The following is a 17776-nucleotide window of genomic DNA, read 5'->3' on the forward strand; positions in this document are numbered from 1 at the left end:
CACAGTTTTTTGCCTCGGTTCTGGTTCAGGCTCAACGACTCCTTCGTCATCTTGAGTATTAATTGCGTTGAGTTGTTCCCTTGGGTTAGGTTCGGTATTACTTGGCAAACTACCTTGTGGTCATTCGGAGATCAGTTTGGAAAGCTGGTCTATCTGAGTTTCGAGTCCTTGGATCGATGCTTGTTGATTTTTAAGTGCTGTCTCGATATTTTGGAAACGGGTTTCTGACATTGATATGAATTTTGAGAGCATCTCCTCAAGGTTCAGTTTCTTCTCTTGTTGATAAGGTGGCTGTTGAAAACCCTGAGGATTTTGTGGCTTTTGATTCCCTTGACCACCTTAGGAGAAATTTGGGTGGTTTCTCCAGCTTCCATTATAAGTATTACTGTATGGGTTATTTTGAGATCTAAAGTTATTATTACCCATATAGTTGACTTGTTCCTCTTCGGTTGGAGTATTGAAGGATTGATATTCTGTATGCACACCTCCGCCACTTGAGTCACACCTCATTACTGGATGTACCTGCGTAGAACCAAAAAAACCATCAATCTTTTTATTGAGAAGTTCTACTTGATTAGAGAGCATGGTGACTGAGTCGATGTTATAAACGCTGACTGTTTTCGTTGGCTTTGTCCTCATAACTTGACACTAATAGTTATTCAGTGACATCTCCTCTATAAACTTATAGGCATCTTTCGGTGTTTTATTGTTGATGGTTCTGCCAGCAGCTGCATCAACCATTTGCCGAGTCGAGGGATTCAAACCACTGTGAAATGTTTGTACTTGCAGCCAGAGCGGTAACCCATGGTGAGGGAACCTTCTCAGTAAGTCCTTGTATCTTTCCCATGCATCGTAAAGTGTTTCTAAATCCATCTGCACAAAAGAAGAGGTATCATTGCGTAATTTAGCTGTTTTAACTAGTGGAAATTATTTTAGTAAAAATTTTTCGGTCATTTGTGCCCAAGTAGTAATTGACCCTTGTGGTAACGAGTTCAACCACTGTTTAGCTTTGTTCCTCAATGAAAAAGGAAATAACCAAAGACGAATGGCATCATCAGAAATGCCATTGATTTTGAATGTATCACAAAATTCCAGGAAATTTGCTAAGTGAGCGTTGGGATTTTCATCCTGCAAACCATCAAACTGAACAAACTGCTGTATCATCTGAATAGTGTTAGGTTTTAATTCAAAAGTATTTGCAGCTACAGCAGGTCTAACTATACTAGATTCAGTTCCTGTTAGAGAAGGTTTAGCATAATCATACATAGTACTTGTGGCAGGATTTTGATCAGCCACAATTGCAGGAGGTAGCTGATTGCCTTGGTTTTCAGCCATCTCGTCGGTTGGGAGTTGAGTATCGTCTTCTTGCTCGTTCTCTGTACATTGTAAGCTGCGCCTTATCTCTCTTTGATTTCTACGAACTGTACGATCGATTTCTTCGTCAAAAACTAATGGTCCCGACGGGTTTCTTCTAGTCATAAACTATAAAAACATGCCAAGAGAAAGAAAAAGTAAATTAATAAAATTAAATTAAATTGTCAGAAAAAATAAATGGCTAAAGTAATAAAAATTTAGCGTTCCTTATATTTTAGTTCCCCGGCAGCGGCGTCAAAAACTTGATCGCGTGATTTGTAACAAGTAATAAATATTTATAACGAAGATCAAACCTAAACTAACTACTATCACGACGGAAAGGCAAGCACACCTATCGAACAATAGTATAGAACTGGCAAGACCGGGATATCGTACTCAATGGAACCAAAGTACTAGTAATAACTATCTTTTTATTATTTAACCTAGAGATAAGGAGGGGTTGTTTATTAAACTAATTAACTAAACTAATTAACTAATTAAACTAAAACAAAGAGAAAATTTGGAAAAAGACTTGAAGAAAAGTAATTGATAAAGACGACACCCAAGGAGTAATCCACCTAGATTTCACTTGTTATCTGACTCTGAACCAGATGATTTATTCACTTGACTTGATCGTGAGACTCCCTAACCTATATTATTATCTCTTTCGAGAATAATAACAATTAATTGAAATTTCTTTCTTAATTAAAACCCCTAGGGAAGCAGTAAATTGATCTATTGACTCCTATATGAGGTTTCACCCAAATCCTGCAAAATCTCGTAACCCTATTTCTAGGCGTTCGATCAACTCTGCTTCATTATACATAATCTACTCTTAGACAAGGACTTTTGCTCCTCTGCATAAGCATATCAAATCATGAATTAATACTCGAAATATTAACTCAAGCATTAAAACACATAATTAAGAACAAATCCAGTATTCATCATACAATTCAGATAATAATAACAAGATCCATCATAGGTTTCAACCCCCTTAGGTATCTAAGGGGTTTAGTTCATAATAAAATAAGAGTACATCTCAAAAGTATGAAAATAACAAAACATAAAGAAAACTCTAAAACCCCTGAAGGAATTCTGAGAGAGATCTTCAGTTTTGGAGTAGCTCCGGATTTTGGGATGGATCGTCTGGCTTTCTTCAAGTAATTCTCGACATGCGATTCTGTACTCCAGAATAGTTATGGAGAGAGCGGCCCTTTCTAAGTCATACTTAGGGTGTTTATATAGGCTTTGGATTGGCTTTCATCCTCCCTAAGTATCATTTTTCGTGTAAAATACAACTCTTTGAAAAAAAGTACTTGCCCGTGTGCCACGATCGTGTGACGTGATTGCTAGGCCGTGTTCGATCGGTTAAATTGCACATAGCCATGTGGGTCAATGGCCAGGCTGTGTGAATCGTGAAAGCCTTGGTCGACACCCTCGAAAGACACGGGCGTGTGAGCTGCCCGTGTGGGAAGACTTAGGCAGTGTCATCTTCTCGATTTGGTCCGTTTTGTCCCTTTTTGGCTCCTTTTGACTCTTGGTGCTCTCCTGAGTACAAAACATGAAATAAACGGATTAAGAGCACCAAAATCCATAAATTTAGTAATAAACATCCGTAAATATGCTAGGTATTTGGGGTAAAAATATGTATAATTTGGTGTTTATCAAATTGTTTATCAAATGCCTCCAACTAATAGTTAAATCATTACTTATGAGAACAAAACTTTCTATTTCAACATGAGATCGTATTGATTTACATGTTGTATGCATCAAGCCAATAAATTATAAATACTCTCCACTACAATTGATTTTTGGTCAATAGCCAAATATTTCCCATCTTACAATTTTTGGATGTACGGTGTATGTTCCAACTACTCTACCACAATGCACAAAGATGGGTCATAATAAGAGATTGGGAATGTATATTTTTATGAGTCTTCTTATAATATTTTTGAGTTATTAATTTGATATGTAGTTATGAAATGAGTTATTAGTTTTCCCAACATTAGTGGGAGAAAATAAAAAACTGGGTTAACAAAGTACTTGGAATGAATTATCAATGTCTAAGTTCTTCATACAAAGCGATGTGAACTAGAAGTTGAACAAATAATTCATTTTACAAATCAACTGCGAGATTCATTAAATCTCATATACCAGTTGAAAATGCTCCAATATGAATTGATGTCCTAATAGGGAAAAATGTTAGTGCAAAAGAAAGTAATCCATGCCTGAAGTATAGACGATCGGTCAGTTCCAAAGACAAAAATCCTTGTAAAAAAAGGAACAAACATTCAAGATGGTCATATAGTGGAGGCAGGTGTTCCTAAAGAGACCCATGACATAACTAATTATAAAACTCAAGAAGAGATTCAGGTCCCTAAAAGTGAAAATGGAAATGATGAAAATAAAGAGATCTCGATAAGTTATGTCAATACGAGAAAAATATGGAACAAAAAAAAAGTGTAGTTGTTGACAACAATTTTGTTTATAATGTTGCTATTGAAATAAAAAAAGAAAATGATGATCTTGAGCCTAAATTTACTAAGGAATGTAAAAATAAAAAAGATTGACCAAAATGGAAATATGCAATTCAAATAGATTTAAAACGTGAAGTTTTTGGACCTGTAGTCTAAACACCTAAAGGTGTAAAGTCGATATGATATAAATGAGTATTTGTGCAAAAATTAAATGAAATTGATGAAGTCATAAGATATAAAGCTTGCTTTATAGCATAATGATTCTCCTGTGGTGGATGCAATCACGTTTAGATATCTTATTAGTCTGGCAGTATGTGAAAAACTTGACATGCATCTAATGGATGTTGTTATATCCTATTTATATGTTACACTTGATAGTGAAATTTATATGAAAATCCTTAAAGGATTTAAGATCCCAAAAAGATATAGAGTTTCTTGAGAAAATTTCTTGATCAAATTAAAGAAAAGTTTATATGGATTAAAACAATCTGGACATATATGGTACAATCGTCTTAGTGAATACTTGTTAAAAAGAAGGTTACAAAAATGATCCAATTTGTCCTTGTGTCTTGATAAAAAGGTTTGGCTCATATTTTGTGATACTTTTTCTTTATGTTGATAATCTAAATATTATTGGAACTTCTAAAGAGATTCAAAATACAATAAATTGTTTAAAGAAAGATTTTGAGATGAAAAATCTTGGAAAAATTAAGTTTTATCTTGGCTTACAAATCGAGCATTTAAAAGATGAACTTTAGGTTCATTAATCAACTTATAAGGAAAATATATTAAAGAAATTTTACATGGATATAAAACACACCCATTAAGTACTTCGTTGGTTGTACGATCGTTAGATGTGAATGAAGATCAATTTCGTCCTTACGAGAATGATGAACAGTTTCTTAGTCCTGAAGTGTAACACCCCAAACCTGGCCTAGACGTTATGACCGAATCTGGCGATGTCACATGGTAGGAATTTTGAAAACAGAGCTAACTCGGTAAAACCTTTAATTGCTTTTATTTGATTCAAAACATACATATCACTAGTCGACTTGTCTTAAAACATATCATTTTAGCAGAAGTTTAGGAAAATCTTTATTTTTAGGAAATCGTTCAAGATTTTAGAAAAACCTTAAATTTTAATGAAAACCAAGTTATATCATGCTTGGTAGTTATAAATCATTAAAATGGTAGTCAAATCCAAGACAAAAAGGAAAATAGTCCGAAAAGTCCAAATTACATAAAATCAGCATAGCCCAGATTAAAGAAATTAAATTGTAGCAAAGTTCAGTTCGAACGTGTGGTCAACACCAATCCGCCTAAGCCTGTGGGTTACCTATATATACAAACAAAAAAGGGACGAGTTTATGTATACTCAGTGTGTAACCCAGCAGAGTTAAACATGTATGCGTACAGAATATCACAAATCTAACAGATTCACAATCGGGCCTGAGCCCATGTCAAATACAGATATAGATATTGATATGGGCCAGAGCCCATTTCATATACAAATATAGTTACAGACATGCAATTAGAAAGCATAATCCTACTTCTAGCATCTATACACCATCTTCGACCATCCCTACACACCATGTGGGGTTTAAAACACCCACCCATCCCTACACACCATGCTGTACCGATTCGACACACTTCCTCCAACATATATATATTATCTCACCCCAATCACATTAATAGACATGCATATAGATTTAGCTCACAGATCATGCTTCTACAAACAAATAATAGATAAAAAATATAAGCATGCTCACATAGTACATCAGTCTAACATAATATATAAATTTAGGGTCTAGTAAAACTCTACCGACCTTACAGTAGGTCCAAAGTCGATTAGGACGACCCGTGCTACCCTATGAAAATTTTTAGTATAATGGGCCCACATGCTCGTATGGGCCCACACGCCCAGATTGGCCTTGCCCGCATGGATCACACTGTCTAGCCCAGATATCACACGCTCGTGTGGTTTGGCCGTGTAGGCCCATACACCCGTGTGGCCTACACACCTAATTTGGCGTAGGTCATGTGGCCCATATGGTCACACCCTAGCCATCACACAGCCGTGTCCTATGCATGGCTTGGCCTTCGTTGACCACACACCCGTGTAGCGTCGATAGTGGCCTTTTTCGGCTTTTGCCAAAAGTTCAATTTCTACGTTTCGAGTGCACACCTGGTTCTATTTTGATGCCAAAGTAGTCCAGAGACCACCAAAACCTATAATTGGTCAACAAACAGCCGTATTATTCACTTAAAATGAAACTAAAATTGAAACCAAGTATTCCTACAACTCAATAGACATCCGAATGCCTTACCTTAAAGCGAGCACAATGATTTCGCGTAACTACAGTGCCAACGAGAAGTCCCCAGCCCTTAGATCTACTCCTAAGTACAAGATACACATCATTAACATAATAGAACATTTAACCATTACACAAAGCTTTCGAAGCACTTACCAAACACCACGTGAAACCAAACATTGCACAAAGGAAAACGGATTGAAAAAGAAATCAAAAGGGAAAAGGAGAAAAAGAAAAGAGGAAAAGGCAAAATTTGACAGAGAGGGAGGAAAAACTGATGTCAGAAATTTTGTGACTGATGAGAGAGAAATGATTTTTTTTTTGAAAATTAACATAAAAATCCCCTAGAATATTTTGATAACTTCCTACTAAATCACATCTAACTACCCTAGAATCCTAATACCACTGAACTACTATCAATTAGCAAAGAAAAAGCAAAACTCCCTTGCTCACGTAGGGATTCGAACACAGGACCTCCAGCAAACCCACACTCTATCTAACCACCGAACCAGCAGGCCCATTCTGATATAGATGTACAGAAAATCAAATATAAGCGCACTGACCAAAGGTAGGCTTAATTTCCAAAAATAGAAAAATTTACTGAAGCTAAGGCTTGAACTCAAGACCTCACACACACACCTAGAACACTGAACCACTAAAGCAGACGGATATTTTTGTCACATTTCCACAAAAGCAGAAATAAGAATTTTGGGCGTTACAACTCTACCCCCTAAATGAAATTTCTACCTCAAAATTTTACCTAATCAGAATAGATTAGGATACTGTTAACGCATCGAGTCCTCAGGTTCCCACGTGTCCTCCTCAGTGCTATGATTCTACCACAGAACCTTTACTAAAGGAATAGATTTTCTCGTCAGAAATTTAACGTCTCGCTCTAGAATCTGTACTGACTCCTCCTCAAAGGTAAAATCTGGCCTAACCTCGATATCCTCAATGGAGACTATGTGAGATAGATGAAATCGGTACTATCTCAACATCGAGACGTGAAACACATCATGAATACGGTCCAGTTTAGGGGGTAACTTCAACTGATAGGCAACTGGTCCCACACATTTCAAAATCTGATACGGCCCAATAAATCTGGGGCTTAGCTTGTGCTTACGACTGAACCTCAAAATCTTCTCTCACGGAGAGAACTTTAAAAACACAAAGTCCCTAACAAAATACTCAATCTCACGCCTTTTCAGATCCGCATAAGACTTCTATCTATCAGAAGTTTCCTTCAAACGATCCCAAATCAGTCTAACCTTATCCTCAGTCTCGAAAACCAACTCAGGACCCAAAACTCACTGTTCGCCTAACTCAGTCCAACACAGTGGAGTGCGACACTCACGGCCATACAGAGCCTCGTATCTGAATACTAGCTTGGAAACTATTGTTGTAACCGAACTCATCTAGCGGCATATAATCCTCCCAACCTCCTCAGAAATCAATCACGCAACTCCGAAGCATATCTTTCAGTATCTGAATCACCCTCTTAGATTGACCATCGACCTGAAGATGGAACGTAGTACTAAAGTCCAACCTTGAACCTAGAGCCTCGTGTAATTTCTTCCAAAACTATGATGTAAAATGAGGATCTCTATTAGAAATAATCAACACTAGAACACCATGCAGTCTAACTATCTCGGAGATATACAGCTTTCCTAACTTCTGCAGAGATTAATCAATTCGAACCGGAATGAAGTGAGCAGACTTGGTCAATTGATCCACCATGACCCAAACAAAATCCTTCATAGTTGGTGTCAAGGGCAACCCACTAACAAAATCCATAGTCACTTGTTCCCACTTCCATAAGGGAATCTTGACTGGCTGCAATAAACCTGAAGGTAACTAGTTCTTAGCTTTAACTTGCTGGCACGTTAGGTATCGAGCTACAAAGTCAGTAACATTACACTTCAAACCTTGCCACCAATATAAATCTCGAAGGTCGTGATACATCTTATTACCACTAGGATGCATAGCATATGGAATACTATGCACCTCCCTCAAAATAGACTGTCTCAAATCTAAATCATTTGGCACACAAATCTGACCTCAAAAACACAAGACACCATTACTATTCAACCCAAAATTAGAAGTGCTACCATTCTCTACTTGACGGAACCATACACTGAGAATCTTATCCACTAACTGTTTATCTCGAATCTGCTCAATCCAAGTTAGCTTAACCTGCAACTCAGCTAACAAACTCCCATCATCAAACAGACTAAGGCGAGCAAACATCACCGAGAGAGAGGATAACATGGGAATTCTTCCAGGAAGAGTTTCGATAGAAGTATATCAGTTAAAGGTTTATGGGAAGAGGAAGGAATTTTTAGAATTGAAACAGGGTCGAAAGACCGTAATAGAGTATGAGCATGAATTCGTGAGGCTTAGCACTAGGGATTGCACGTCTACTGACGCTATTATGTGTAAGAGATTTGAGGACAGATTGAATGAAGATAACCGATTGTTAGTTGCCATCTCAGAATTGAGGGAATTCGTGGTACTAGTTGAGAGAGCATGTAAGGCCGAGGAGTTGGCCAAAGAGAAAAGAAAAGCTGACATTGAGTCCCGAGACTCAAGGAAAAGACAGATAGGGAAATCACAGTAGACTACATCTAAAACATCGAGAGAGTTTCCTACCCAACCGAATGCATTAATGAGATTCTCGAATAAGAGCAAGAATAAACAGCATACGATGTTTAAAGCCCAAACCACTTCTGTTGCAAGTGTTGGTAGTGCTCGATCAAACTGGACGGAGTGTTCACAATATGGTAGACGTCATTTCAGCGAATTCTGAGCAAATAAAAGAGGTTGCTTCAAATGCGGATCTTTGGACCACTTCATCCGAGATTGCCATGAACTAGATGAGAAAGACAAAAAGCAAGAAATGAGGGCAAGTAGTGCTCCTGCGAAGGGTAGACCATAGAAGAACCCGGGCAGTGGGACTAGGAATAGAAGTAACCCTAGAGATCCAGCTGTGAGGTCCGAGGGCCGAGCGCCTTGAAGAACTTATGCCATTCACGCTCGCGAAGAGGCCTCTTCACCAGATGTTATCACTGTTACTTTTTCTCTTAATGGTATTTCTGTTATTGCTTTGATTAATCCGGGATCTACTCATTCCTATGTGTGCATGAAATTAGTGCCCAGAATGAATATGTCTATTAAGTCTACCAAATTTGTGATAAAAGTGTCAAACCTCCTAGGCAAACATGTGTTAGTTGACCAAGTATGTGGAATTTGTCCCCTTGAAAATTAAGGGTCATAGTTTTCCGGCTAATCTCATGTTTTTGCCATTTGATGAGTTCGATGTAATCCTTGGAATGGATTGGTTAACTTCTCATAGTGTTGTAGTGGACTTCGGGAGGAAATCCATTGAGTTGAAATGTAAAGATGGGAATGTTCTTTAGGTTGAACCAGAAGAACCAGATGACTCACCTATAGTAATATTGTCTTTGACTTCTAAGAAATATTTAAGGAAAGGATATGAGGCTTATCTCACTTTTGTGCTAAATACTCAAGTGTCTGAGTAGAATATTGAGTTCGTACCGAAGACTTGTGAGTTTATATATGTGTTTTTAGAAGAGTTGCTCGGATTACCTTCAATCAAAAAAGTCGAGTTTGGTATCGAGTTAATACCTGGCACAGCTCTTATATTGATTGCCTCATATAGAATGGCACCAACGAAATTAAAGGAGTTGAATGTATAGCTACAGGAGTTAACAGATACGGACTTCGTGAGATCGAGTTTTTCCCTGTGGGGTGCTTCGGTACTTTTTCTGGAAGAGAAAGATGGGCCGATGAGGTTATGTATCGACTATAGACAACTTAACAAAGTGACTGTGAAAAACAAGTATCCTTTGTGAGGGATCGATACCTATTTGATCATTTGAAGGGAGCCACTGTATTTTCCAAGATTGACTCGAGGTCAGGATATTACCAGTTAAGGGTTAAGGAGCAAGATGTACAGAAAATTGCATTTCGGACGAGGTACGGACATTATGAATTCCTCATCATGCCCTTTGGCTTAACGAGTGGAAACCACCGAGGAATGTGATAGAGGTTCGAAACTTTTTGGGTTTGGCTGGATACTACAGAAGATTTTTGAATGGATTCTCTATGATAGCGAATCTGATGACAAGATTGCTGCAAAAAGAAGTCAAGTTCGAATGGACAGAAAAGTGCCAACAGAGTTTTAAGAAGGTAAAGGTTTTGTTGACTGAAGCCCCAGTGCTAGTGCAATCAGAATCGGTCAAAGAGATTGTGATATATAGTGACACCTCCTTGAATGGATGGGGGTGTGTACTCATGCAAGAAGGTAAAGTTATAGCTTAAGCTTGGAGACAACTAAAACTACATGAGAAAAACTACCCGACGCACGATTTAGAGTTGGCTCCCATCGTATTCGCGTTGAAAATTTGGAGGAACCATTTGTATGGCAAGAAATGTTGAGTGTTCACCGACCATAAAAGTCTCAAGTATTTAATGACTCAGAAGGAGTTGAATTTACGACAACGAAGGTGGCTAGAGTTGTTAAAGGATTATGAGTTAGTGATTCCCGGGCAAGGCGAACGTGGTCGTCGATGCCTTAAATAGAAAATCATTATTTGCGTTGAGAGCAATGGACACCCAATTAGCCTTACTAGATGATGGTTTGATTCTAGTAGAGTTAAGAGTTAGGCCAATGTTTCTGCAAGAGATCTATGAAGCTTAGAAAGGTGACAATGATTTGTAAGCTAAGGTGACTCAGTGTGAGTCGAAGGTTGAATCAGACTTTCAGTTTCGCACTGATGGGTGTATAATGTTCAAAGATAGAGTTGGTGTACCCAAGGACAGTGATCTTATTTAGAAGATTCTACGAGTGGCACATAGTGGTTGCTTATCTGTCCACCCGGGTAGTGTGAAAATGTTCAACGACCTGAACAAAATGTATTGGTGGTCGAGAATGAAAAGAGACATTTCAGAGTTTGTCTCTAAGTGCCTAGTGTGTCAGCAAGTGCAGGCTGAACATCAAGTACCTTCGGGTCTACTTCAGCCTATATTGGCCCCCCAGTGGAAATGGGATTGGACTACTATGGATTTTGTGACGGGTTTGCCGGTAACCCCGAAGAAAAAGGATGTTCTTTGGGTTGTTGTGGATAGACTAACAAAGTCTGCACATTTTAAACTAATGCGTACCGACTACTCCCTTAAGAAACTGGCTGACTTGTCTGTTTCTAAGATTGTGAGGCTTCATGGAGTGCCTCTGTCAATTATTTCAGATAGAGACCCGATATTTGCCTTGAGGTTTTGGAGGAAGTTATGAGAGGCATTGGGAACTAAACTAAATTTTAGTACGGCATTTCACTCACAAACCGACGGTCAGTCAGAAAGAGTAATTTAGATTTTATAAGACATGGTGCGGTGTTATGTTCTCAAGTTTCAAGGTGGTTGGGAAAGGTATTTACCATTGGTTGAATTCGCTTACAACAATAGTTATCAGTCAAGTGTGAAGATAGCGCCTTATTAGGCTTTATATGGGCAAAATTGTCAAACACCTTTATATTGGACTGAGCTCATAGAGAGTCGAATTCACGGGGTTGATTTATTTAAAGAGACTGAAGAGAAAGTTAAAGTTATTCGTGACTGTTTGAAGGCTGCCTCAGATAGACAAAAATCTTATGCAGATTTGAAATGGAAAAAGATCGAATTTCAAGTTGGTGATCAAGTGTACTTCAAAGTATCCTCGTAGAGGAAAGTCCTCAGATTTGGTAGAAAAGGCAAATTGAGTCCTCGTTTCATAAGACCTTATGAGGTTACCGAGAGAGTAGGGCCTGTGGCCTATCAATTGGCTTTACCATCAGGGTTAGAAAAGATTCACGACGTGTTTCATGTGTCAATGTTACGTCGATATAGATCGGACCCTTTGCATGTTATTATGCCAACAGAGGTAGAAATTCATCCGGACATGAGTTATGGCGAAGAGCCGGTCAAGGTTTTAGCTCGGGAAGTCAAATAGTTGAGGAATTAAAAGTATCGTACTCTTGAAAGTTTTGTGGCATAGACATGGAGTTGAGGAAGCCACACAGGAACCCGAGGAGACCAGGAGAGATCAATACCCGAACTTATTTATCGATAAGATTTTCGAGGACGAAAATTCCTAAGGGGGAGAATTGTAACAACCCAATTTTGGGCCTAGTCAGAATAGTAGTTTCGAGACCACTAATCCGAGGTTGGAGAAAGTATTATTATTATTATTTTAAGATTATAACGTGTTTATATTAGTGAATGAAAAATTTGGTGAAGAAATTTTAGCTTTTGTCAGCTTAATTACAAAAAAGGACTAAATAACATAAAGTGAAAAAGTCCTATTTTGATAGCTAAGGGTGTCAAATAGCTAAAGAACCTAAATTGGAGGTCTTTAATGGGAAATTAGATCCTTTAAATAGCATGACCGACCATAGGGACAAGGAGATAGAAAATTCAAAGAAATTAGGTGGGCTGGTAAGTTAAGTGAATAGATTGAATAAAATAAAATTTTACCTTCATTTTCTTTGCTCTTCCTCTATTCCCACTGAAATATCAGCCATTAGATGGGCTTGGGAAGCTTGAAAGTTCCAGCAACTTATCCCTTTCACAAGTAAGTGATTTTGATAGTTTTCTTGATGATTTTTACATTTTTGGACCCCTTGAAGCATGAGCTTTCAAATGAAGGGACCATTTTGCAAAATGGATGAAAGACTAGGGTTTTACTATGACAGTGTTCAAGTAGTTTTCTAAAATTTTATGAAAGAATTTGAGTATTAGATGTGTAATAAACAACTTCTGTGAAGAAGTTTTCAAGGAAACCCTAACTAAGGACCATTTTGCATAAGTTGTAAAATAAGTGATAAATGTGTGAAATAGTGGAAATTTTGGATTGCTATAAGAATAAAAAGGGTTTGTCTAGGCTAAGGATATGAACAAATTCAATAAAAATTAATTTTCGAGCATAAGGGTAAAATGGTCATTTTGTGAAAGTTTAGGGGCAAAATGGTCATTTTACCCAATATTGAATTTTCGAGTGTCTAGATTAAGGTGCTGACAAAATGAATGAATTTTATTATTTTAGATCAAAAAATTCAAAATTCAAACCTGGAGTGGGGGAAGGCCAAGCAAGTTGATTAGACCGACTAATCGCCATATTTTATAATCTGAGGTAAGTTAGACATAAATAATACAACTACACTATTATTTTATGTGTTTGGATTGCTATAGCATGAATCTCTTGATTGGGAATTTGAGAATGTATGATGATAGTTGAGACAACAGAATCTCCCATTTGAACCATAGGAAATAAATCGGATATTCATGCCATGACGTATGGGTTATCACGAGCCAGTGTAAGACCATGTCAGGGACATGGCGTCGGTATTGAGACAGGAGCTACTGTAAGACATGTCTGGGATATGCATCAGCCTCGAGACGTAAGCCAGTGTAAGACATGTCTAAGACATGCATCGGCTACAAGATGTGTCAGTGTAAGACCAAGTCTGGGACATGGCATCGGCACAGATATGTGACAGCTAGTGTAAGACCATGTCTGGGACCTAGCGTTGGCCTCGATGATGATAGTCAGTGTAAGACCATGTTTAGGACATGGCATCGGCATGAGATATGAGCCAGTGTAAGACCATGTCTGGGACAAGGTGTCGGCATTCTACCCTATGTTTCAGGCTTATTGATTATTCGGTAGTGTTCCAAATGGTTCAACAGTGAGAGTTATAGTTTAAGTAAATGAGGGAAGTATAACCTTGTTGTGAGTGGCACAGGTGCCGATTTAGTATGTATGAGAAGTGAGCTCAAAATATGCTATATGATTAGTAATGGATAGTGATGAGTAAGTTCTGCTTATGCCTTCCCTTGTATTATGAGCTTGATGATGAATGGTAGAATTGTTGTTATATTTATTTGCATGCAACTTGCTAAGCCTTGTGCTTACTTCCTATCTTTTCCTTTTTCTTATAGTGCCGCCTAAATAGCTCGAGGACCAACAAACATCGGAGCCAACGATCACACTATATGCCGAAGCACTCGGTATAGTTAGATTACTTGATTTTAGTATGGCATGTATTTGGCTTAGGCTTTAATGTTTGTGTCATTCGAAATTGGCCAAATGTGTTGGCTTGGGCTAAAACCCTTTATTTTATATAAAGCCATGAATGAGGGCTAATATTCATTTTTATATAAATATTGCATATGTGAAATGTTGTGTATTATGGTTGTTTTAGTTATGTGAATCATTCTTGTATTGGTGTTGATTGATTTTCTGTAGGTTATGTGAGTAAGGGTGACAAAGAGGGCTTTGTGGATACCCTTATTTTTGCCCTCACAGGTAGACACATGAGCCTGTGCTAGGCCATGTGTGACACACAGTATACCCCAAGGGCGTGCGATCCTACCGTGTGTCCCCAATACATAAAAATTTGCATGTCAGCATCTATGGTAGTAAACACACGGGCAGAGACACGACCGTGTGTCTTAGCTGTGTGAAGGACATGGCCTAGCACATGGGCGTGTTCCTTGGCCGTGTGACCTTTAAGAATTGCTGACGTCAGAAATAGGATGTCCAGGTTTCTACACATGGGCATGTCATGGACCTGTAAGGGACATGGGCCGAGGACACGGACATGTGTCAAGCCGTGTGAAAACCCCTATAGGTTCAAAATTGAAATTAAGTCTTCACAGGCACAAGATACAGGCGTGTCCCTGTATGCTTAGGCCGTGTGAGCCTCACGGGCCAACAGCACGACCATGTCTAATTGGTCACACGGGCGTGTTGCCCCTTCCACACAGGCGTGTTGCCCCTCCAACACGGGCGTGTTGCCCCTTCCACACGGGCGTGTGCCACTGTGTCTAGTGTTATTTTTTAGACTTCGTTGAAGGACCCGAATTGGTTTTGATTGGTTTTTAAATGAATGTTTGGAGTCTCATAGGCCATATTGAAGAAGTTTAGACAAAGTTTTAAATTTGATCATATCTTGATGATTCAAAACGTAGGAATGTATGTGTTCAAGTAGGTAACGACTGATATTCTATCCAAGCGTAGGGTACGGGTGTGAGTTGTTACATTTAGTGGTATCAGAGCATGGTTTAGTCAGTTCTAGGACTAACCTAGCATGAGTATGAGTCTAGCTATACATTCCATAACTGTATGTTGATAGTGTGAAGACTCCTGACGAGATAAATTGTATTTTATTCATTTAGTAAATGGATCTTGACGCAGCTACAGTGGATGATGTGGAGAGCAATGTGCTGATTCTTACTGAAGGGACCGTGTCAATTGATAGCGAGCTCGTAATGATGAGTCAGGACGAAAGAGCTAGAGAAGCTTACCTCTACATGACGGATGCCTGGTACTAGGAGTTTATTCGGGCGAATCCGAATCCGAATACTCCACCTCCCCCACCACCTCCGATTCCATATTATTCCCATGTAGCTCCGCAAGAAGTGGATGTGGTTAGGAGAGAGAGACCCCGGTAGATAAGATACGAAAGCAAGGGGTCGAAGAATTTCAGGCCAAGATTGATGATGACCCGAAGAGGGTAGAATTTTGGTTAGAAAATACCATTAGGGTATATGATGAGTTATCTTACACGCTTGAGGAGGGCGTGAAGTGCGCAGTGTCACTTCTATGGGACTCGACCTACAAATGGTGGAATACTCTCATGTCTGTTGTACCGAGAGAGAGGATAACATGGGAATTCTTCCAGGAAGAGTTCTAACAGAAGTATATCAGTTAAAGGTTTATGGATCAGAAGAGGAATGAATTTCTAGAATTGAAACTAGGTCGAAAGACCGTAATAGAGTATGAGTTTGAATTCGTGAGGCTCAGCAAATACACTAGGGATTGCACGTCTATCGATGCTATTATGTGCAAGAGATTTGAGGACAGATTGAATGAAGATATCCGATTGTTAGTTGCCATCTTAGAACTGAGGGAATTCGTGGTACTAGTTGGGAGAGCATGTAAGGCCGAGGAGTTAGCCAAAGAGAAGAGAAAAGCTGACATTGAGTTCCGAGACTCAAGGAAAAGACAGATAGGAAAATCACAGCAGACCACATCTAAAACATCAAGAGAGTTTCCTACCCAATCGAATGCATTAATGAGATTCTCGAATAAGAGCAAGAATAAACAACATACGGCGTTTAAAGTCCAAACCACTTCTGTTCCAAGTGTTGGTAGTGCTCGGTCAAACTGGCCGGAGTGTTCACAATATGGTAGACGTCATTTCAGCGAATGCTGAGCAAATAAAAGAGGTTGCTTCAAATGCGGATCTTTGGACCACTTCATCCGAGATTGCCATGAACTAGATGAGAAAGTCAAAAAGCAAGAAATGAGGGCAAGTAGTGCTCCTGCGAAGGGTAGACCATAGAAGAACCCGGGCAGTGGGGCTAGGAATAGAAGTAACGCTAGAGATCCAGCTGTGAGGTCCGAGGGCCGAGCGCCTGCAAGGACTTATGCCATTCATGCTCGCAAAGAGGCCTCTTCACCAGATGTTATCACGGGTAGTTTTTCTCTTAATGGTATTTCTGTTATTACTTTGATTGATCCGGGATCTACTCATTCCTATGTGTGCATGAAATTAGTGCCCAGAATGAATGTCTATTAAGTCTACCAAATTTGTGATAAAAGTGTCAAACCTCCTAGGCAAACATGTGTTAGTTGACCAAGTATGTGGAATTTGTCCCCTTGACAAATAAGGGTCATAGTTTTCCGGCTAATCTCATGTTTTTGCCATTTGATAAGTTCGATGTAATCCTTGGAATGGATTGGTTAACTTCTCATAGTGTTGTAGTGGACTTTGGGAGGAAATCCATTGAGTTGAAATGTAAAGATGGGAATGTTCTTCGGGTTGAACCAGAAGATCCAGATGACTCACCTATAGTAATATCGTCTTTGACTTCTAAGAAATATTTAAGAAAAGGATATGAGGATTATCTCACTTTTGTGCTGAATACTCAAGTGTCTGAGTTAAATATTGAGTTCGTACCGGTGGTTTGTGAGTTTGTATATGTGTTTCCGGAAGAGTTGCCCGGATTACCTTCAATTAGAAAAGTCAAGTTTGGTATCGGGTTAATGCCTGGCATATCTCCTATATTGATTGCCCCATATAGAATGGCACCAACGAAATTAAAGGAGTTGAAAGTACAGCTACAAGAGTTAACAGATAAAGACTTCGTGAGATCGAGTTTTTCCCTGTGGGGTGCTCTGGTACTTTTGTAGAAAAGAAAGATGGGTCGATAAGGTTATGTATCGACTACAGACAACTCAACAAAGTGACTGTGAAAAACAAGTATCCTTTGCGAAGGATCGAGACCTATTTGATCAGTTGAAGGGAGCCACTGTATTTTCCAAGATTGACTCGAGGTCAGGATATTACGAGTTAAGGGTTAAGGAGCAAGATGTACAAAAATTTTCATTTCGGACGAGGTATGGGCATTATGAATTCCTCGTCATGCCCTTTGGCTTAACGAACACCCTAGCGATTTTTATGGATCTAATGAATCACATTTTCTAACCATATCTGATAAGTTCATCATCATTTTTATCGATGACATTTTGATTTATTCGCGTGGTGAGAGTGAGCATGCAGAGCATTTGAGAAC

General features: G+C 38.8%; 1 non-coding gene across 1 annotated transcript; it reads left to right on the top strand.

The window, feature by feature from the left end:
- The first annotated feature begins 799 nt into the window (after nt 1-799).
- Nucleotides 800-906, top strand: LOC121228796 (small nucleolar RNA R71). The gene has a single exon (XR_005926369.1). It is a non-coding gene; the product is annotated as a small nucleolar RNA R71 (small nucleolar RNA).
- The last annotated feature ends 16870 nt before the right edge of the window (nt 907-17776 follow it).

The sequence above is a fragment of the Gossypium hirsutum genome, chromosome A04 (genome assembly GCF_007990345.1).
Source record: "Gossypium hirsutum isolate 1008001.06 chromosome A04, Gossypium_hirsutum_v2.1, whole genome shotgun sequence".
Classification (NCBI taxonomy): domain Eukaryota; kingdom Viridiplantae; phylum Streptophyta; class Magnoliopsida; order Malvales; family Malvaceae; genus Gossypium; species Gossypium hirsutum.